This window comes from Procambarus clarkii, chromosome 83 (genome assembly GCF_040958095.1).
Source record: "Procambarus clarkii isolate CNS0578487 chromosome 83, FALCON_Pclarkii_2.0, whole genome shotgun sequence".
Lineage (NCBI taxonomy): Eukaryota > Metazoa > Arthropoda > Malacostraca > Decapoda > Cambaridae > Procambarus > Procambarus clarkii.
Window position 1 is genome coordinate 17,063,701 of NC_091232.1, and position 20,642 is coordinate 17,084,342.

The following is a 20,642-nucleotide window of genomic DNA, read 5'->3' on the forward strand; positions in this document are numbered from 1 at the left end:
GAAGGGCGAGGCCCGGTGGCCGCAAGGAGGCCTCAGAGTGGCGAAGCAACAACGTCCCGGACGTAGTCAGCTGGGGGTTTCAGCTGGTTGCTGGACCCGCCATTATCTCCGTTGCCGAGCCCGTCAAGAGAGCCGAGTGGCCCTACCAATTCTAAAGGTAAGAGGGCGTGGTCGGCTGGAGGCGAGACTAGCTCAACCCCCAACCCCGAAGGGCAAACGCGGCAGCTGGCCGCTGTAGCTAGGAATGTGTGTCGACCTCATGGGTGCAGTAGTCTGCCCTCGGGCTCCATCCCTTTTCCTTGTTCATCAATGGTGTACCTTGTGCGCCTTCCGTAGTCGGTTCTGGAAGTATTAAGGCAGTAAGGGTGGGCAGAACGGGCATGCAGTATGAAAATGACGGGCAAGGAACCTACCCCTTAAGGGTACTGCTGGAATTAGTTTCTAAGAGGAGGGGGACATTTCCGGAAGCGAACTGGGCAAGTGTCATTAATGGATAAAGCCTGGGTTATACCCTGCAGAAACTCTGAAAAGGAACACTGGCACAGGGGATAGGAGTGACTAGAGGGGAAAGGAAGAGAAAAAAGGTCTTCCAGGAAACTAGTCTGTAGCGAAGTGAGGTAACTATCAAACCGAGCAGAGCTTTAGCGGGAAAAACCCAGACAAGTAAAAAAAGGGGGGGAAACCAGTTACCGTATCTGGGTCAAGGGCAGAAGTTTATCCAGGGGGAGGGATCTAGCAAGTAGTAATTCATTTCAAAATAATCCAATAGAATAGTATAGAACGATAGAACAGCCCAACAATCAATATTTATATGACCACTATGTATACAATATCAAATCAATATATAAATAAAACCATAAAACAATTATAAGAACAGGTCTTAAAGCGCAACTGCAACATGCTTGCGTCCAGAGTGACATGAATTATAAGGATGCTAACCGAGTCCTTACAGTGATCTCCATTGTAAGTTGGCCTCCGAAAAGCATGTTAAGAGCTGAATAGTTAGCCTAAGAAACTGCCTTATGAGGCGTAAATGAGTTTAGTCCGAGTGTCGATGAGCATTCTGCGAGCAGCAGAACCCCAAGAACTTCAAGATCTGGGGATCTGAGGCAAAGAGAAATGGACACCAGGAAGGCTAGGGATCCGTAAATGTAAAATAATTAATGTAATTAATATAGTAAAACAACAGAAATAAGGACGAAAATAGTAAACCAACTCCCAGACTCATAATAACTTACTACGGACAAGATGGAAATAAAAATTGAATGACAGCACTATAAATTAGTATAGCAACTAATGAATATATACATACACATACATATATATATATATATATATATATATATATATATATATATATATATATATATATATATATATATATATATATATATATATATATATATATATACACACACATATACATATGCACACACACACACACATACATTCACAAGAAATAAATAGTACCTTACAAATATAACAAAGGTTTCCCAAGAAAATGTAAACGAGACATAAGCGCTAGAAGGATGGGGAAAAGCTAAGGGCACCACAGGGGCCCCGGCTAAGGGCGTAACAGCTGGCCCAGCTAATGGGCTTAGTACGGGCCGACCGAGGGGTCATATGTTATATTGTACAGAATTATATTACTGTACCTGAGTTTACCTGAGATCCAGAAATACTAGTGGTCTTGAAAAAGACTGAAAGCCAGCTGCTTGTAGAAGGTCCCCTCATTTGCCTTGATGATCTATACTTTAAAAGTTAGTAGAGTTTTGCCATTTACGTTTTCGGCGGGTAGGTAGTTCCATATGTTAATAATGATGTGGGTAAAAAAACATCTCTTGTTCTCAGATTTCTCCTATGTTGTGGCTTTTAATGCTTCAAACTGTTTTATCATATTAAACAGTTTAAATATTAAAATGGTATATATATATTTTTTAGAAATCTTTCTCAAATTATATATTTTGAATTTAAATTTCAACCTCCTTAAATACAACTAGGTGACTACATTACAACTAAGTGAGTACATTTTTTTGTACATGTATTAGCATGACTCTGGCATTTATTAACCTGACTCTGGCAGTTATATTAATCTGACTTTGGCATTGATATCACCCTGAATCAACACTGGCAAATATATTAGTCAGACTCTGGATATGAATTACTTTATATCTGTTTATTATTTAGTTACGACCTGGTGCTACCTCACTCAGCTAATTTAGAACTTAAAACATGACATTAAACTTCAACAATATATTTACCTGAGTTTACCTGGTAAATATATTGTTTATAGTCTATTATTTTGAGATATAGAGATATATACAAGAGTTGTTACATTCTTGTACAGCCACTATTACGCGTAGCGTTTCGGGCAGGTCCCTGGAATACGATCCCCTGCCGCGAAGAATCGTTTTTTTATCCAAGTACACATTTTACTGTTGCGTTAAACAGAGGCTACAGTTAAGGAATTGCGCCCAGTAAATCCTCCCCGGCCAGTATACAAACCCATGACATAGCGCTCGCGGAACGCCAGGCGAGTGTCTTACCACTACATCACGGAGACTGTGGATTATTATTATATCAATATTATATTATATATTATATAACTCCCTATATAACTATATTATATATTATATATATATTATATTATATAACTATTATATCAATATTATATAACTCCCACTAATACCTCTGATGTTAATGACATTATTCTTTCTCTTAAACCAAAGTCAGGTGCCCTGGCTGAGATACAAACTGTAACTTACGAAAAAAACTCCTGATTTCATGCTACAGCCATTGCATTGCTCTACAACAAATCACTTGAACTCCACACCTTTCCTGATATTAACAAAAAAAAGTTAGCCCAGTCCCTAAAAGTTGTGATCTCGCTTATGTCAACAATTACAGACCAATATCAATCTAGCCAAACTTGTCTAAATTATCTTAAAAGTTAATATACAAGCAACTTTACTCGTATGTATCTAAACACAATATGCTCTTGCCAATATGGCTTTAGATCCAAAAAACGCATCAATGATACACGGATTAGTATGAACTTGATACATGCTGCTCTTGATAATAATGAGTACCTTGTTGGGTTATTTCCTGACCTATGTAATGTTTTGACACTGTTAACCACAATAACCTCGTTCTTAAACGACAATATTATAGAGTCAGATATCACTTCCTGCAATACCTTCAATCTTACCTTAGTGACAGGCTACAGTCACTAAGGTAAGTATCTTGTATGTTTTTGTGAACGAATTGAATTCTCCCACCCTACCCATTAACATTTGTGTTCCACATGTCAGTGTGTACTTGGCCCTCTCTTCCTTCTCGTCTCCATTAATGACCTTCCAAATGCCTCTGAACACTATCAAGAGCTGTATGCAGCTCTTGTATGTATAGGTTAGGAATTGTCTCCAAAGAATTCTCAAAAAATTACTCATTATTGCTGTCTAAGATAATTAGACGAGCCAAAACTAAATACTACGAAGATAAATTTACCCAAATAAAGAGCAACATTAAACAAACTTGGAGAACAATTTCACAAATATTGGGATCAAAGAAGTCTTTAAATAACAAACCGACTCTCCTGTCTAATAACGATGGTCAGCTTTCAGCCTCTGATTCTGCTATTGAGTTCAATAGGTTCTTCTCTTCCATTGGTTCATCCCTTGCAAATGATATTCCATCTACCAGAACTGACATTAAGGACTATCTTACAGGTAACTATTCACAATCTCTGTACCTAAAGCCTATTAATTCCACTGACGTCAATGAGATAATCCTTTCCCTTAAAACCAAGTCTGGTGCCCTTGAGGAGATACCAACTTTAATTTACAAAAAAGCCTCCAGATCTTTAGCCCCTGATATTGCTTTGCTCTTCAACAAGTCACTTGAACTCCAAACCTTCCCAGATATTCTAAAAAAAGCGAGAGTAACGCCTGTCCACAAATGTGGTGATCTCACAGATGTTAACAACTACAGACCTATATCTATCCTGCCAAACTTGTCAAAAATTTTTGAAAAACTAATCTATAAGCAGCTTTACTCATATCTAGCCAAACTCAATATACTTAGCCCTTGCCAATATGGCTTCAGACCCAAAAAATAGCACTAACGATGCACTTATTAGTATGCTTAACTCGATTCATACAGCTCTTGATAAAAATGAGTTCCCTGTTGGGTTGTTTGTGGACCTGCGTAAAGCTTTTGATACTGTCAACCACCAAAACCTTCTTCTTAAATTACATCATTATGGAGTCAGAGGACACTCCCTACAATACCTCAAATCCTACCTTACTGACAGGCTCCAATATGTTTCTGTGAATAATACAATTTCTCCCACCCTACCCATCAACATTGGTGTTCCCCAGGGCAGCATACTTGGCCCTCTCCTCTTTCTCATCTACATTAATGACCTTCCAAATGCCTCCCAACACCTCAAACCAATTCTATTTGCTGACGACACAACCTTCATTTACTCCAGTCCTGATCCCCTTGCTCTAAATGCCACAGTAAATACTGAGCTAAATAAAGTCCATCTGTGGCTAACTGCCAACAAACTCACCCTTAACATTGACAAAACTTTCTATATTCTGTTTGGCAATAAATCCTCTAATCAAATAAATCTCAAAATAAACAATACCCAAATTTGTAACAAATTAGATGGCAAATTCCTTGGCATTCTCATTGACCACAAGCTGAATTTCCAGGGACACATTCTAAACATATCCAAAAAAAATTCAAAAACTGTGGGCATTCTTTCTAAGATCAGATATTATGTACCACGCCCTGCCCTGGTGACTCTCTATTACTCCCTTATCTATCCATATCTCAACTATGGTATTTGTGCTTGGGGCTCTACTACCCAAAATCACTTACGTCCTCTAATTACTCAACACAAAGCTGCTATTAGGACAATATCCAATTCTGGCCCCAGACATCACTCGGTACCCCTACTCAAATCTCTGAATATGTTAGACATTAAGTCACTGCACATTCTCTCATGTGTATTATACATATATAAAACGCTAAACTATAATGCCAATCCTGATCTCAAAAGCTTCATAGAAGGTTGTAACAGAACCCATGAGCACCACACCAGAAATAAATACAGTTTTGATATTCCTAGAGTACGACTTAATCAAACTAGAAATGCTCTACAAATCAAGGGGCCCAGAATGTGGAATGACCTTCCCAACCATGTTAAAGACTGTACCTCTCTCAACCAGTTTAAGTTAAAAACGAAGCTATACCTAATAAATTCCCTGTAACCTACCTTACCCTTCTATTGTCAACCAATATCTGTTTTTCTTTAAAGAGCGCTGTTTGTCGACATAATTGTATTTGTGCTGCTTTTTCATCTATGTTTTCATTTCTTGTTTTCATTCTACTCATTATGATCAATTAGTATTAAGCTTGTCATTTAAGTTTATCATGCCCGAAACGCTTTGCGTAATAGTGGCTTTAGGCATTGTATGTACTAGCTCTACCTATAAGTCAACCAATCCTTGTAAAAATTTATTGTATGTATGTACCTTACCTAAATAAAATTGTATTGTATTGTATTGTATTGCACTAGCCAATTTTATTTGCCGATTTCATCTTCATAGTTTTTAACTTTTTCCCTAAAATTGCACTGTATCAATTGCTACCCATTGCTATAGACTACGTCTAGGTTACAGATGCAACTGGGAGATTGGTGAACCCCGACAGAGAGAGTGCATCTTCTGCCAAACTGTCACAGAAAAGCCATTACTTCACTATCTTCTGGAATGTGAAGCAACCAATGACCTTAGAAGAGCTTTAAGAGTTCCTGAATCATGCAGTGGCCACCCTGAAGCCATCAACACAGCCACTCTCCTGGTCAACAAAGGTGTCCAGCAGCTGGACACCTTCATAAAGACTGAAGCAGTATCCTCCCCCGCGATAACAGCGTGATGGTTAAATGCAACCTCAGAATACTGAGAAAAAAAAATTGTACCACTTACGGGCTATTCATGCCCGTGCCTCCTCTTGGGTGGCTTAATCTTTATCAATCAATCAAATCTATATTAAATCACTTCTTTTCTTCACCTTAAAAGTACGAAAATGAGTTTTGGAGAACTCCTATTTCAATTAAGCCCTGATGCTAAGAAAATAGTTAGAGGGATACAAGCCCTAAACCAGAAAATAATAAATACAGAATATGCGGTCATATTCAATGTAACACACACACACACACACATATATATATATATATATATATATATATATATATATATATATATATATATATATATATATATATATATATATATATATATATATATATATATATATATATATGTCGTACCTAGTAGCCAGAACTCACTTTTTGGCCTACTATTCAAGGCCCGATTTGCCTAATAAGCCAAGTTTTCCTGAATTAATATATTTTTTCTAATTTTTTTCTTATGAAATGATAAAGCTACCCATTTCATTATGTATGAGGTCAATTTTTTTTTATTGGAGTTAAAATTAACGTAGATATATGACCGAACCTAACCAACCCTACCTAACCTAACCTAACCTATCTTTATAGGTTAGGTTAGGTTAGGTAGCGGAAAAAGTTAGGTTAGGTTAGGTTAGGTAGGTTAGGTTGCCGAAAAACAATTAAATCATGAAAACTTGGCTTATTAGGCAAATCGGGCCTTGAATAGTAGGCCAAAAAGTGAGTTCTGGCTACTAGGTACGACATATATATATATATATATGTATATATATATATATATGTATATATATATATATATATGTGTATATCACGAAAATAAACACGTGATTAAAAATGTGACAATGTCAGACCACGGAGGAAAAATGAAACAGGAATTTCCTTAAGTACTTTCGTATATTAATACACCTTCAGAAGACTCCTTCTGAAGATGTATTAATATACGAAAGTACTTAAGGAAATTCCTGTTTCATTTTTCCTCCTTGGTCTGACATTGTCATATATATATATATATATATATATATATATATATATATATATATATATATATATATATATATATATATATATATATATATATATATATATATATATATATATATATATATATATATTTATATACAACTTTAGAACTTTTTCCCACCAGGAGACTCGAACCCTAGCCAGCACAGAAGCCTTCCAGCAACTGGCATAACAGGTACGCCTTATCCCGCTCCACCACCTGCTCAGACCCTTAAAAGAGATGGTAATTTCGGAGTATTTAAATACCACAAAGATCACCACCTCCCAAGAGCACTAGAGCAAGTGAGGGGTCATTTATACGTTTATTTCATCAAGTCCCTGTTAATATGGGAGAACACTGTGTCTATGAACTTAAGGCACAACTCTCCTAAACACGAGAGTGAAGTATACAACTTTAGAACACTTTCCCACTAGGAGACTCGAACCCTAGCCAGCACAGAAGCCTTCCAGCAACTGGCATAACAGGTACGCCTTATCCCGCTCCACCACCTGCTCAGACCCTTAAAAGAGATGGTAATTTCGGAGTATTTAAATACCACAAAGATCACCACCTCCCAAGAGCACTAGAGCAAGTGAGGGGTCATTTATACGTTTATTTCATCAAGTCCCTGTTAATATGGGAGAACACTGTTCTCCAGTGTTCTCCCATATTAACAGGGACTTGATGAAATAAACGTATAAATGACCCCTCACTTGCTCTAGTGGTCTTGGGAGGTGGTGATCTTTGTGGTATTTAAATACTCCAAAATTACCATCTCTTTTAAGGGTCTGAGCAGGTGGTGGAGCGGGTTAAGGCGTCCCTGTTATGCCAGTTGCTGGAAGGCTTCTGTGCTGGCTAGGGTTCGAGTCTCCTGGTGGGAAAGTGTTCTAAAGTTGTATACTTCACTCTCGTGTTTAGGAGAGTTGTGCCTTAAGTTCATAGACACAGTGTTCTTCCATATTAACAGGGACTTGATGAAATAAACGTATAAATGACCCCTCACTTCCTCTAGTGCTCTTGGGAGGTGGTGATCTTTGTGGTATTTAAATACTCCGAAATTACCATCTCTTTTAAGGGTCTGAGCAGGTGGTGGAGCGGGTTAAGGCGTACCTGTTATGCCAGTTGCTGGAAGGCTTCAGTGCTGGCTAGGGTTCGAGTCTCCTGGTGGGAAAGTGTTCTAAAGTTGTATACTTCACTCTCGTGTTTAGGAGAGTTGTGCCATATATATATATATTTATATATTTATGTATATATATATATATATATATATATATATATATATATATATATATATATATATATACATACATACATATATATATTAATACATCTTCAGAAGACTCCTTCTGAAGATGTATTAATATACGAAAGTACTTAAGGAAATTCCTGTTTCATTTTTCCTCCATGGTCTGACATTGTCATATATATGTATATATATATATATATATATATATATATATATATATATATATATATATATATATATATTAGATCCAGACCTAACGACCCTCAGAAGCGCCCTGATGGGGCCACCTTGCTACCTTGGAAGGATGGTAAGCAAGTGGTATGGGACTACACGTGCGCTGCCACACTGGCCAGTACCTACCTCCACTACAGCACACGTGAAAGCGGTGGTGCTGCTTCTTTCGGGGAATCGCAGAAAATTATTAAATACAGAGGTCTAGCACACTGCTACAGCTTTGTTCCGATCGGCTCGGAGACCCTCGGTTCGTGGGGAAAATGTGCATTGAAGTTCCTGAAGGAATTGGGGGACAAATTGATCAGCGCTACAAAAGACCAGAGAGCAAAAAGTTTCTTGTTCCAACGCCTCAGTGTGGCGATTCAGAGGGGAAATGCCTGTTGCGTCTTGGGCACTAGTCCAACTTCAGAGGAATTCAAAGAAGTGTTTGACTTGCAACAATGATCGAACCCGTCTGTGACATTCATCAATGTTTCCCATTGTTGTGTTTTTCAAGAGATCCATAACCTTTAAGCACCTTTTTGCATTATTATTTTTGTATCAACCCATGTAAATCTTGTAACCATCAAATGCATAATAAAGCACAAAAAATAAAAAAGGAATGGGGTGGTAGGAGAAAAGCACACAGAAACTGTATTGGAGGGGATCTAAACATTCCCTCTAATGCGTTATGCGTGGTTTCCTCCGAGGCTATGTATGGGTCCCCCTTCTTCCAGCTATAGGTGGTACCCTATATATATATATATATAAATATATATATATATATAAATATATATATATATATATATATATATATATATATATATATATATATATATATATATATATATATATATATATATATATATATATATATATAATGCGAACAAGCCTGATGGTGGGTAGATTACAAATTCTTGAAGCAATTATTTTATTTATTTATAATTCACATAAGAATAGAACAACCTACCATGAACACCCAAATCACGGAACTATTTACTCTACCCACCATGAGTGTAAGCACAAGACCAGAACATAACTTTCTCACTTCTCCCTTTTACTTTTCATTGTCTGCTCCTACGCTCCCTTGCTATCCTCTTCTTATTCCTATTACTGTCTCCTTCTCATTCGGTGGTTATAATAGGAGCTGCCTTGTATGGGCCAATAGGCCCTCTGCAGTTCTTATTATTGCTACTATCCCCTCTACTACACCTTACTTTGTTGCCAAGAGCATATAAGCAGCAGAATAGCAAATATTAACTAATCTACTCTCAAGTCTCCGTGGTCTCAGCAGTCTCCGTGGTGTAGTGGTAAGACACTCGCCTGGCGTTCCGCGAGCGCTATGTCATGGGTTCGTATCCTGGCCGGGGAGGATTTACTGGGCGCAATTCCTTAACTGTAGCCTCTGTTTAACGCAACAGTAAAATGTGTACTTGGAGGAAAAAACGATTCTTCGCGGCAGGGGATCGTATTCCAGGGACCATAGGATTAAGGACTTGCCCGAAACGTACGCGTACTAGTGGCTGTACAAGAATGTAACAACTCTTGTATATATCTTAAAAAAAAATAAATAAATAAAAGTGTGGTCTAGAACATACTTGCGAGATACTGTACCGACTCTCAGTGCGCTCAACTCACACCATTGTTCAGCAAGGTTTCACCTACATACGTCTGTATGCTCGACTAAATATGCCACATATAATCAGGATTCCTCCCTTATGTTGACCAATCCACACACTAGAAAATGAAGGAATGACGACGATCATTCGTCCTCCAGCATGGCGAATGGTTGGAAGTCCTTATGATATCTGTAGGTAGTCTTCTCAAAGTCTTCTTACGACCCCTGTCCTTTATGACACTTCAGGACTAATTTTTACTGCTGCTATTTCTATTGAAAGCTTTCTACTCTGCGTATTTCAGCCTCAAATACCCGTTGCCTCCATCTCCCCGTTTCTCTCTCTTTCCTTCCCCCTCTCTCAAGCAATCATGAAATGTGACACCCAAACCTTGCCCGAAACGCTGTGCACATTAATGGGTTTAGGTATTGTATGCACTAGCTCTATCTATAAATCCAACATTATGTTTGTAACTCATCTATGTATGTACATTTACCTGAATAAACATTTTGACTTGATTTTTTACCATCCCAAACAATAATGCCCAGTACTTGTCCTCCATACCTACTCAACTTTTAAATCACACATCAATATACAACACTCACTTGAGTGTTTAAGGTATTTTATATTGAGAGTATGCATGCCTTTGTATTATGAAATCATATTGATGTGATGTATCATTGAGAATTGGATTTAATCAGAGGATTCAGTGGTATCCCAGGTGGCATTAATTTTCACAAAGTAGTTGCATGGTGGTCTACAGTGCTAGCTTGAGAGTACCAAGTGAGGGGTTCGAATCCTCCTCTTGGCTACCACTTTTTTTTTCCAGTGATAGTTTCAGAGGGTTGAGAAAAACACAGCATGAGGAAAATATTTTAATATAATCCAGTTTTATTGTATTAAAAGACAAAAGTATATGCATATAAAATATTAGTTTAGTTTATTTATTATGCACAACATACCCATCCTGTGAGTGGCAGTGGAAATTTTTAGAGGCACATAATGGGCTTATAAATGAACAACAAAATTCATGTAGTTATAAGAATCTCTATAACTAAGCAACATAATTTGTGTGGTCAATTCATGTAACCAAGCAACAGGACAAAAGTAAGTAAAAATTTAAAAATTTAAAGCCTATCTTGTATCTATTTGTTAAACACAGAAATCACTATAGCGTGATGCCTTAAATCTATGATTGAGGTCAGTTGAACTCCCGGTTGGAATTGTTTTGCCATGTCGTAATACAGTCCATTAAGGCTCGTGTGGGATCCTCTCGGACATAGGTTCGAACCCTCATCATGGCCCTTGTGGATTTGTTCATTTGTATCTATTCATTTTGTAAATACATGTCTTCATCTTCATTACTTTCTAAGAGCTCCAAGAAAGGCTCATAGACCTCATTTGGCTGGTAGGAACTAAATAAATGTTTGGCTTCAGTAAGCTTGTCAGCACATTGCTTTTGACCCTGATTGAGAAGAGCCAATAATCCACGTTTCTCTTCTTCTGACAGAATTGGGTTTTCAATGGTGTTCGTGTTAGAATCCTGGAATATAATATTTAAAACATCTTAGAGTCAAATATATACTGTACCTATTTAGTTGTACGTAATGCAAATATATAAAAGTATAGATTAAGTAAAACAAAAGGATACAAATAATAATAAAAGCCATATTCTCCACAGTACCACTCTTGAAAATGGAAGTGTTTCATAGTTTAAATGTGAAAGGTGATGGCAATATTACTCTGACTAATTGAACACATTTAAGTGAGTTGAGTGTTTTGAAGATCTAAATTGCAAAAAGTATTTTGAATGTCTTATCTTGCAGAGACATGAAGGGAAAGAATCACATTGTAATTCTTGAATATACTCGGATAGTTTGTCCCTTTTCTTTTTGTAGCACTGTAACCATGTTATCATTTCTTGAATGGTTAGTGATTCCTCCTCTCTACATCTCTTCTGGAGCTCAAACTTTTCCACTGCACTTCTTTTTTCAGTCAGGGACACTATAATGCAAAATGAAAATATAGTATGTGATTGACAAATTATGATAATGGGAATCATTTGTGAATTAAACATCATTAAAAATTGTATCTATAAAATTTATCTTTAGAAAACAAACTCAATTTAATGGTATTGCAGTCTTTCCATATATAAAAGTACAATTAATACAAATAATATATAAATATTTGAAAATGCTGAGAAAACTAATGAATCATTAGATCTTGTGTAAATACCACTTGTGTTTTGATGAAGCAATAAATTGTGCCATGGAAGGATGCCAGTTAAAACATCTGCTTCAGACAAATCCGGATGGTTCTGATTGTAGATTTTTATGAGATCTCGTAGTTTTTTTTTTCTCAACTTCATTTTTGTTTCTCAATACAGCTCTCATTTTAGATGAAACTGTAAAGTTTCAGGTTGTTATCAAATATTTGATTTGCACCAATAGTATTTTACATAGAAAAACTAATTTAACAACTGTGTACTGTATTAATGTTTAGGTTTCAGTGAACAAACGAAAAAGCAATTAATGTCTACCTGCATAAGTGGTAATCTGATTTTTGCGATGCCTTATATTCTCTCCATATGCCTCGATAGTATGCTCAATGTTATTGGCAGAGGATCTGTTATTTAAGGATCTTGCAATGATCAGTAATTCTGATCTCCATTTCTCAATTACAGATTCTGGGACATTAAGCCTGTGAATCTCATTTGAAACTGCTGCAGCTGTCTCTGTGGCCTATTTAAAAATAAATGCCATCATATTTATTGTAAAATTTATGTTCAGAGTTAAACAAAGTCTTTTGAACTATCCTTAGTGCTTTGTCAAGGTCTGAGTATGTGTTTTTCAGATTCAGACCTTGACAAAGCACCAAGGAGTGTGTGAAAGACTTGGTGTAATTCTTTACATAAATTTCCCAAATACACAAGTGGGTTTTTATCCAATTTTACTTTGTTTATGAGAAGAAAATACCATTAGTGTCTTATAATAAGATTAAAGATAAATAAAAACATGTATATACACTTGATTCATTGTATAGAACAATTGTATATTTATATATAATTCTATATTTTCATTGTATAGAACAATTCATATGTTAATACCTTTCTGAATCTGGCAACTAATGCCTGAGGCATTCCATTAATTTTTCTGTGATTCCAAAAGAGTGCCCCCTCTGTCAGTTCTTCTGTACGCTCTGTGGAAATAAATTTAGTTATTCACTGACATCTTAATACTGTGTCTCAAAATACTGATTGGAAAGTAAAAGGATGATGATATTGATGCTGTCTTAAGTGGAATGAATTAATTGTTATTTCAGAGGAAACAAAGAGCTCAAAAATAGTGGTAAAGTAATAAGATTAAAAATATCAGGATGTGAAAGAAAGCATAAAAACAGGGACATCTTGATTTTTCAAACAAGGATTATACATGTATATGTTGGTTGCATATGAGTATAATGCTACTTTATATGAGCCAAAATGCCTTTCTGCAATTTCCTATATTCTAATATTATTTTATAACATTATCTGGATATATATAACCATCAAATATTACCATTGTACTGATTTGATTGAAAGGTACAAAATTTAGAACTAGATTAAACAAAAATTAACACATACCAGCTTTAAGCATGTTCTTAGTGTTGTTGTTATATCTTGAAAGGTAGGAAAATACTTGCTCTGCCTCCTCCCCAGATGTCAGGCCACTTCCTTCTTGCCACCGCCCTCTATACAAAACCTTTGACATAATAGCATAACGTTTGTTAAAAACTACCTACTGTATTAACAATTTGCATTTAACATAGATAAATCCTTACATATAAGAGTTGAAAAGAAATTATATTTTCCAACTTACAGTAAAACGAAGTCAAAATATTATTACAGTATTAGATTATTTACCTGACAATACCAAGAATGTCCTTTGGCATGTAGGACTCCTAAAAAAGGCTTTCCTTGCCCAAGTGAGAACTTCTGTTCTCTTGATGAAATCTTTAAGGCCCATGGCCAGTATTTACAGATGATATCCTGGCATATGAAGGACACATTTTGTAAACGGTTCATTTGCAAATAGTGGGCATAACTTTAGAGGTCTCCCTGATACATATTTAATGCAGCAAGAATAATTCCATGTCGACAGGAAGCCATGCTTATGCCGGTTTCATCCAAACTTCTAAATGAAACAGGTTTATTTTTGGCAGCTTTCAATGTCGACACTCCACACATATGGCTACTCTGTTGGACAAAAGTAAATATATATATATATATATATATATATATATATATATATATATATATATATATATATATATATATATATATATATATATATATATATATATATATATATATATATATATATATATTAGTATATTTTGGTAGCAGTCTTTCCTGTAGACATATTTTATTAAATATGACCGAAAAAGTAAGATTAATAATTCTAACACGAATTTTCTCAATCTTTCGTACATTATGCTTCACTGTTGGAGGTAAATCAAAAATCACTTCTCCAAAATTCATTTTTATTTCTAGTCTGACGCGACACGGGCGCGTTTCGTAAAACTTATTACATTTTCAAAGACTTCACAAATACACAACTGATTAAAACTTGCGTTTCCCTGATTTTATATCTACATTTGAGTGAGGTGGGAAGGGTGATGTGGCATTACATTTGAGTAAGGTGGGAAGGATGATGTGGCATTAGAGGATATTAATAGGGTATTAAAAGTATCAACACAAGACAGAACACGAAACAATGGATATTGAATAGAAGTGTTTGTAGAAAGCCTATTGGTCCATATTTCTTGATGCTTCTATATTGGAGCGGAGTCTTGAGGTGGGTAGAATATAGTTGTGCAATAATTGGCTGTTGATTGCTGGTGTTGACTTCTTGATGTGTAGTGCCTCGCAAACGTCTAGCCGCCTGCTATCGCTGTATCTATCGATGATTTCTGTGTTGTTTACTAGGATTTCTCTGGCGATGGTTTGGTTATGGGAAGAGATTATATGTCCCTTAATGGAGCCCTGTTGTTTATGCATCGTTAAACGCCTAGAAAGAGATGTTGTTGTCTTGCCTATATACTGGGTTTTTTGGAGCTTACAGTCCCCAAGTGGGCATTTGAAGGCATAGACGACGTTAGTCTCTTTTAAAGCGTTCTGTTTCGTGTCTGGAGAGTTTCTCATGAGTAGGCTGGCCGTTTTTCTGGTTTTATAGTAAATCGTCAGTTGTATCCTCTGATTTTTGTCTGTAGGGATAACGTTTCTATTAACAATATCTTTCAGGACCCTTTCCTCTGTTTTATGAGCTGTGGAAAAGAAGTTCCTGTAAAATAGTCTAATAGGGGGTATAGGTGTTGTGTTAGTTGTCTCTTCGGAGGTTGCATGGCTTTTCACTTTCCTTCTTATGATGTCTTCGATGAAACCATTGGAGAAGCCGTTATTGACTAGAACCTGCCTTACCCTACAGAGTTCTTCGTCGACTTGCTTCCATTCTGAGCTGTGGCTGAGAGCACGGTCGACGTATGCGTTAACAACACTCCTCTTGTACCTGTCAGGGCAGTCGCTGTTGGCATTTAGGCACATTCCTATGTTTGTTTCCTTTGTGTAGACTGCAGTGTGGAAACCTCCGCTCTTTTCCATGACTGTTACATCTAGAAAAGGCAGCTTCCCATCCTTTTCCGTCTCGTAAGTGAAACGCAGCACGGAACTCTGCTCAAATGCCTCCTTCAGCTCCTGCAGATGTCTGACATCAGGTACCTGTGTAAAAATGTCGTCAACATACCTGCAGTATATGGCCGGTTTCAAGTTCATGTCGACTAAGACTTTTTGCTCGATGGTACCCATGTAGAAGTTTGCAAACAGGACACCTAGGGGAGAACCCATAGCGACCCCATCTACTTGCTTATACATGTGCCCATCCGGGCTCAAGAAGGGTGCCTCTTTAGTACAAGCTTGGAGTAGTTTCCTCAGAGTAGTTTAGTTGAATTTTGGAGAAGTGATTTTTGATTTACCTCCAACAGTGAAGCATAATGTACGAAAGATTGAGAAAATTCGTGTTAGAATTATTAATCTTACTTTTTCGGTCATATTTAATAAAATATATATATATATATATATATATTAGTCATATATAAATGTAATTTTTTTTATGTAATATTTTTCATCATTCAATATGCATTACATATATTTTATAGATATTTTTGAACATGATATAGTTAGGAACCGTCCAATTAATATACATTATTGATAATGTCTCAAGCTAATATATAAAGGTACTCTTCAAATATTGTATGGGTAAAAACCTGGTATTAGGTCTTAGGTTTCTATATGAAAACCTATTTTTAGGCTTTCGAACAGATGTAAAAATATTCTTGAGTTTTAAGGTTCTGAATAGTGGAAACGTGATCTTGAACTTCTTTGTCACAAGCGAAGATACCACCAGAATAATATGAGTTTCTGATCCCTCTGGAATGATATTAAATTAATGAATGTTCATTGTGTGAGACATTTTGATGACAGTTAAACATCATTTCACTTAAAACTAATTCAACTACCCATGCTGGCATTCACATCATAATCCCTCCTATTCTAAATGAATGTATATAGTGAAATAAATATTTTTTAATTAGTAAAGCCTTAGTCCAAATAAAAAAATTCAACTGAACTTGAAAGACAAGTAATAAAGGTGTAATCAGTTAACAATTAAAAAAAATCTGATTAAAAGATGCATGACACTATATAAATATTATACAGTGCTGTGTTTATAGTACTACAAACATATTACTACACCTTACATTATACCTTAACAATAATGAGCAGCATTAAATATTTTAACTAGAATATTTACCTCCCAACTTTGTTGTAACGATACAGTTTCTTGTTGCCATCAATATGTACAGCCACAGGTGTTGTATCACATGCAGGGCACCCCTTGTCAAATTCTCCTTTTATTCTCCCAAGTTCATACTGATGGAAACGCCATTCAAAGAAGACTCTTTTTGTTGTCTCAAAATTGATGGGACCATGCTAAGATGTAAAATGTGTGTAAGTAATTATCAAAAAGTGCCTAGCAGTGGAATGTTAAGCAACAGACTATAAATACCTGCAGGAAATGAAAATAAACATGAGCATTACATAGAAAGAGAAATTGTTAAAGATTGGTAATCCATTTCCATTTCTTATGATATTAGACATATATAAAATATATATTTAGAATATTCATGCTATTTATTAATTTAATAATATTTAACCCTATTTCTTAAATAATGACAATGCATTTGCTTAGTAACAAACTTAGTTTTTAAGTTTATACACCAATTTAATACTTGCACTATTAAAACAGTAATGGTATGAAAACTTACACGCCCTCGAGAAGCACCAAATAATTCCAGTGCACTAACTAATGCCTGAAGAGAAGTTCCAGGGCTGCTTCTCTTGAGAAAATGCCAGGAATCCAATAGATTTATGCTGTAGAAAGTGCTACTATTTCTTCCAATTGAATAAAAACCAGACTGGTGCATGGCTTTCCCAAGTTCTTTATCTACATATCCGCACTTGCACCTAAATATTGGGGTATACAGATCATACCTTCCTGCCCCCCACAAAAAAATAAAAAAAATTGAAGTAAAACAATTTTATTTGGCAAGGGATTCAAGTGTGGCTATCAAAATATGTGTAAACCAACCCATAAACAATTCTCTGTATGGTTATAAATACGTATGTGATATAAATACGTCTTCATAAGTGAAGATACAGTGGTAAAGAGAGTGAAGTATAAATGGTTATATTGATGAAGACTGCAGCCTGGGTCACCTGAGCAATGCCAGCTACCAATACTAGTATCAAATAAATGTTTCTTAAAGTAACCTACCACTTAAAGTTACAAAGATGCACAAATTATTGGAGCTTAAAGTTGTGAACTTGCTCTCACTGCAGTTCGGGCAGGAATTAGGTGGATGTGCTGGTACAACAGGCTCTGGTAACAATTAAATTTACAAGATCAGCTATGCAGCAAAATAAATACATGTTTCAATCATTACATTTTAAATTACTAATAATTTTTTTAGCATTAACTGGAGTTACATGAAAGATTTATATTTAATAACAAATAAAAATTCATTTATTTAAATAAAAATCTGTAATTAATGAGGTAATCAATAATTAATGAGGAAAATGACCAATACAAAAACTACTAAAAAAATTACATGAACTAAATAAAATTTTAAAACACTGCTTGGTTCAGGATAGAAATGAGAGTATAAGAAACAGACTACAGGTACATTACTTACTCCAGTGAATGACATTCCCATCTGAACACACAGTTTGTGTTGGGTCTAAAGGCTCGAAGAACCCATTTTTCCAGCAGAATCGCTGGTGGAAAGGCATTACAAAATGCTGCTGGTGATCACATTTATGACAAAAAATGAAAGCAGTTTTCACATTTTATGCTTGCCTCACAACTTCTACATTGTACACAACATTTGCCTGGTTTTCCAAAAAATAATGTAATTATGTACTTTGAATGGTAATACTGGATTCAGAAATATTGTATACCAAGTTTAAAAATGACAAACATCTAAGTGTATTCAGAGATTGACATTAATCATGCATTTCATAATTACATTGAAATTTATCCATAATTACACACTAAAGATGTTATTTACCTTTATCTGGAACACCCAACTTCGACAATGTCCAGCTAAACAACATTGACCTACGTTCTCCCCATTTAATCTAACTATTTATTCTTCTTTTTTGCCAATCAGAAATGCTTGCTTGAGAATCATAAATTTCCTCCAGTTCTGCAGCAAGTACTTTGAAATATGGGATTCTAAATTAGTCAGGAAAATCTTCAAGAGCAAATAGATGTAATAAATAAAAGTGCATTTTATACATATTATATAAGCATCTAGAACAACTGACAGCTTTCAGTAATGTGTTAGTTAGACTATGATATATATATATATATATATATATATATATATATATATATATATATATATATATATATATATATATATATATATATATATATATATATATATATATATATATATATATATATATATATATATATATATATATATATATATAGTAGATACTAGGTACTAAGATTATATTACATTACATAGTTCAAATAGAGACGTACCAGAATTGAATGATTTTGGTGTTTGTTCTGCAGCTTGTAAATATGTTTGAGTATATGTTGGTACACTAGTTGAGAAGTCAGAACTTTGAATGTGTGGAGGTGAAAGAGAAGCAGGCAGAAGGGCTGTTTGGCAGAAAATCAACCTTTAAGAATGGTATTCCACAACACTTTATCTATTTTTAATTTGTAAACTATCTACATTTTTTGGCTGTCTATGACCATCGCTGCCCCTATCTCCACCGAACACCGGTGTATTTGCGGCTATGCATGGGCAGACCAATATGGCAGCCATGGCCTAATCTGTCATAAGACACAGGGAAAGATTGCCAGATATGAAGCAGTCAATGACATTATCAAAAAAAGTTTGGCTAGTTTGGTTCAGATGTAATACAATCAAAGAGCAACGGTTTCAAGTTCAACAAACCAAAATGTAGGACTGACAACAGGAAATTATTTTTGACCCAGAGGGTTATTAACACATGGAACTGCTTACCTACCAGAGCTGTAACTGCCAAAACTGTGCTGAATTTCTAAATATACCCAAAAAAAGATCATAAAGGCAAATGGGGGGAATTTCGACAAGCCACGGTCTTCCTGTACTCTTCTAGGCTACTAGAGTTTGTGGCATTCAGGTAAATATCTGTTTTCAAAGGAGAAGTTGACTATAACCTTGGATTATCTATAAACAAATTTTGAATAATAAAACACCAAAAACCTAAATAATTTTAAGTCTGAGGCAAAATGAAATCTACACTAGCAATTAAACCTATCATTATACTATGATATAGGAACACACAAATATGGGTCATGGAATAAATAACTAAATAAAAAACCAGCGTTGAATGTAATGAAACGCCATTTTCTGGGTGAGACCCGGAGGCTCCCCGGAGCTTTACTGGCTGATATGCTAATGTCAGACTTTGGCATCAGTCATGTGTATGGAGTTCTAGGGCCTACCGGGGACCACGAGCCAGAACCTGGCCCCCTCAGAGAGGCAAGGGGAGCAATGGCCTATAGAAACCCCTGTGTGGTTGGAAGCATTCTATGTCTGCCATCGACCGGGTCAAGCATCCAGAAAGGTAAGTATTCCAAAACAAACCCCAATTCTGGTGAAAATTGCTACCTAAGCCGAACTAGTGGATAGAACTCTTCAACAGAAAACAAGGAAACTAGTATGACGTCATACGTCACCGCGCCGCTGTCTGCGCAGCTCCCCCCTCCCCGGGAGGGGGAAGGGGGAGCCCCAGACCTCCCACGCCGGTTATCCACCCATCAGTTCTGAGGCTGGATGTCAAAACACGCGAAAAACGCCGACCGGAGGGAGGGAGGGTTGCCGGTGAGCCTCCGGGTCTCACCCAGAAAATGGCGTTTCATTACATTCAACGCTGGTTTTCTGGGGGGAGCCCCGTCGGCTCCCCTGAGCTAACTACCCACAGAGGAAGGT

At 36.0% G+C, this 20,642-nt stretch overlaps 2 long non-coding RNA genes across 2 annotated transcripts; both read right to left on the reverse strand.

The window, feature by feature from the left end:
- Positions 1–11,877: 11,877 nt before the first annotated feature.
- Positions 11,878–12,806, reverse strand: LOC138358335 (uncharacterized). The gene is made up of 3 exons (XR_011225335.1): positions 12,592–12,806; positions 12,288–12,456; positions 11,878–12,056 (listed from the first exon to the last, which is right to left on the reverse strand). It is a non-coding gene; the product is annotated as an uncharacterized lncRNA (long non-coding RNA).
- Positions 12,807–16,420: 3,614 nt separating this feature from the next.
- Positions 16,421–17,563, reverse strand: LOC138358336 (uncharacterized). Its single transcript, XR_011225336.1, has 3 exons — positions 17,412–17,563; positions 16,898–17,076; positions 16,421–16,515 (listed from the first exon to the last, which is right to left on the reverse strand). It is a non-coding gene; the product is annotated as an uncharacterized lncRNA (long non-coding RNA).
- Between the last annotated feature and the right edge of the window lie 3,079 nt (positions 17,564–20,642).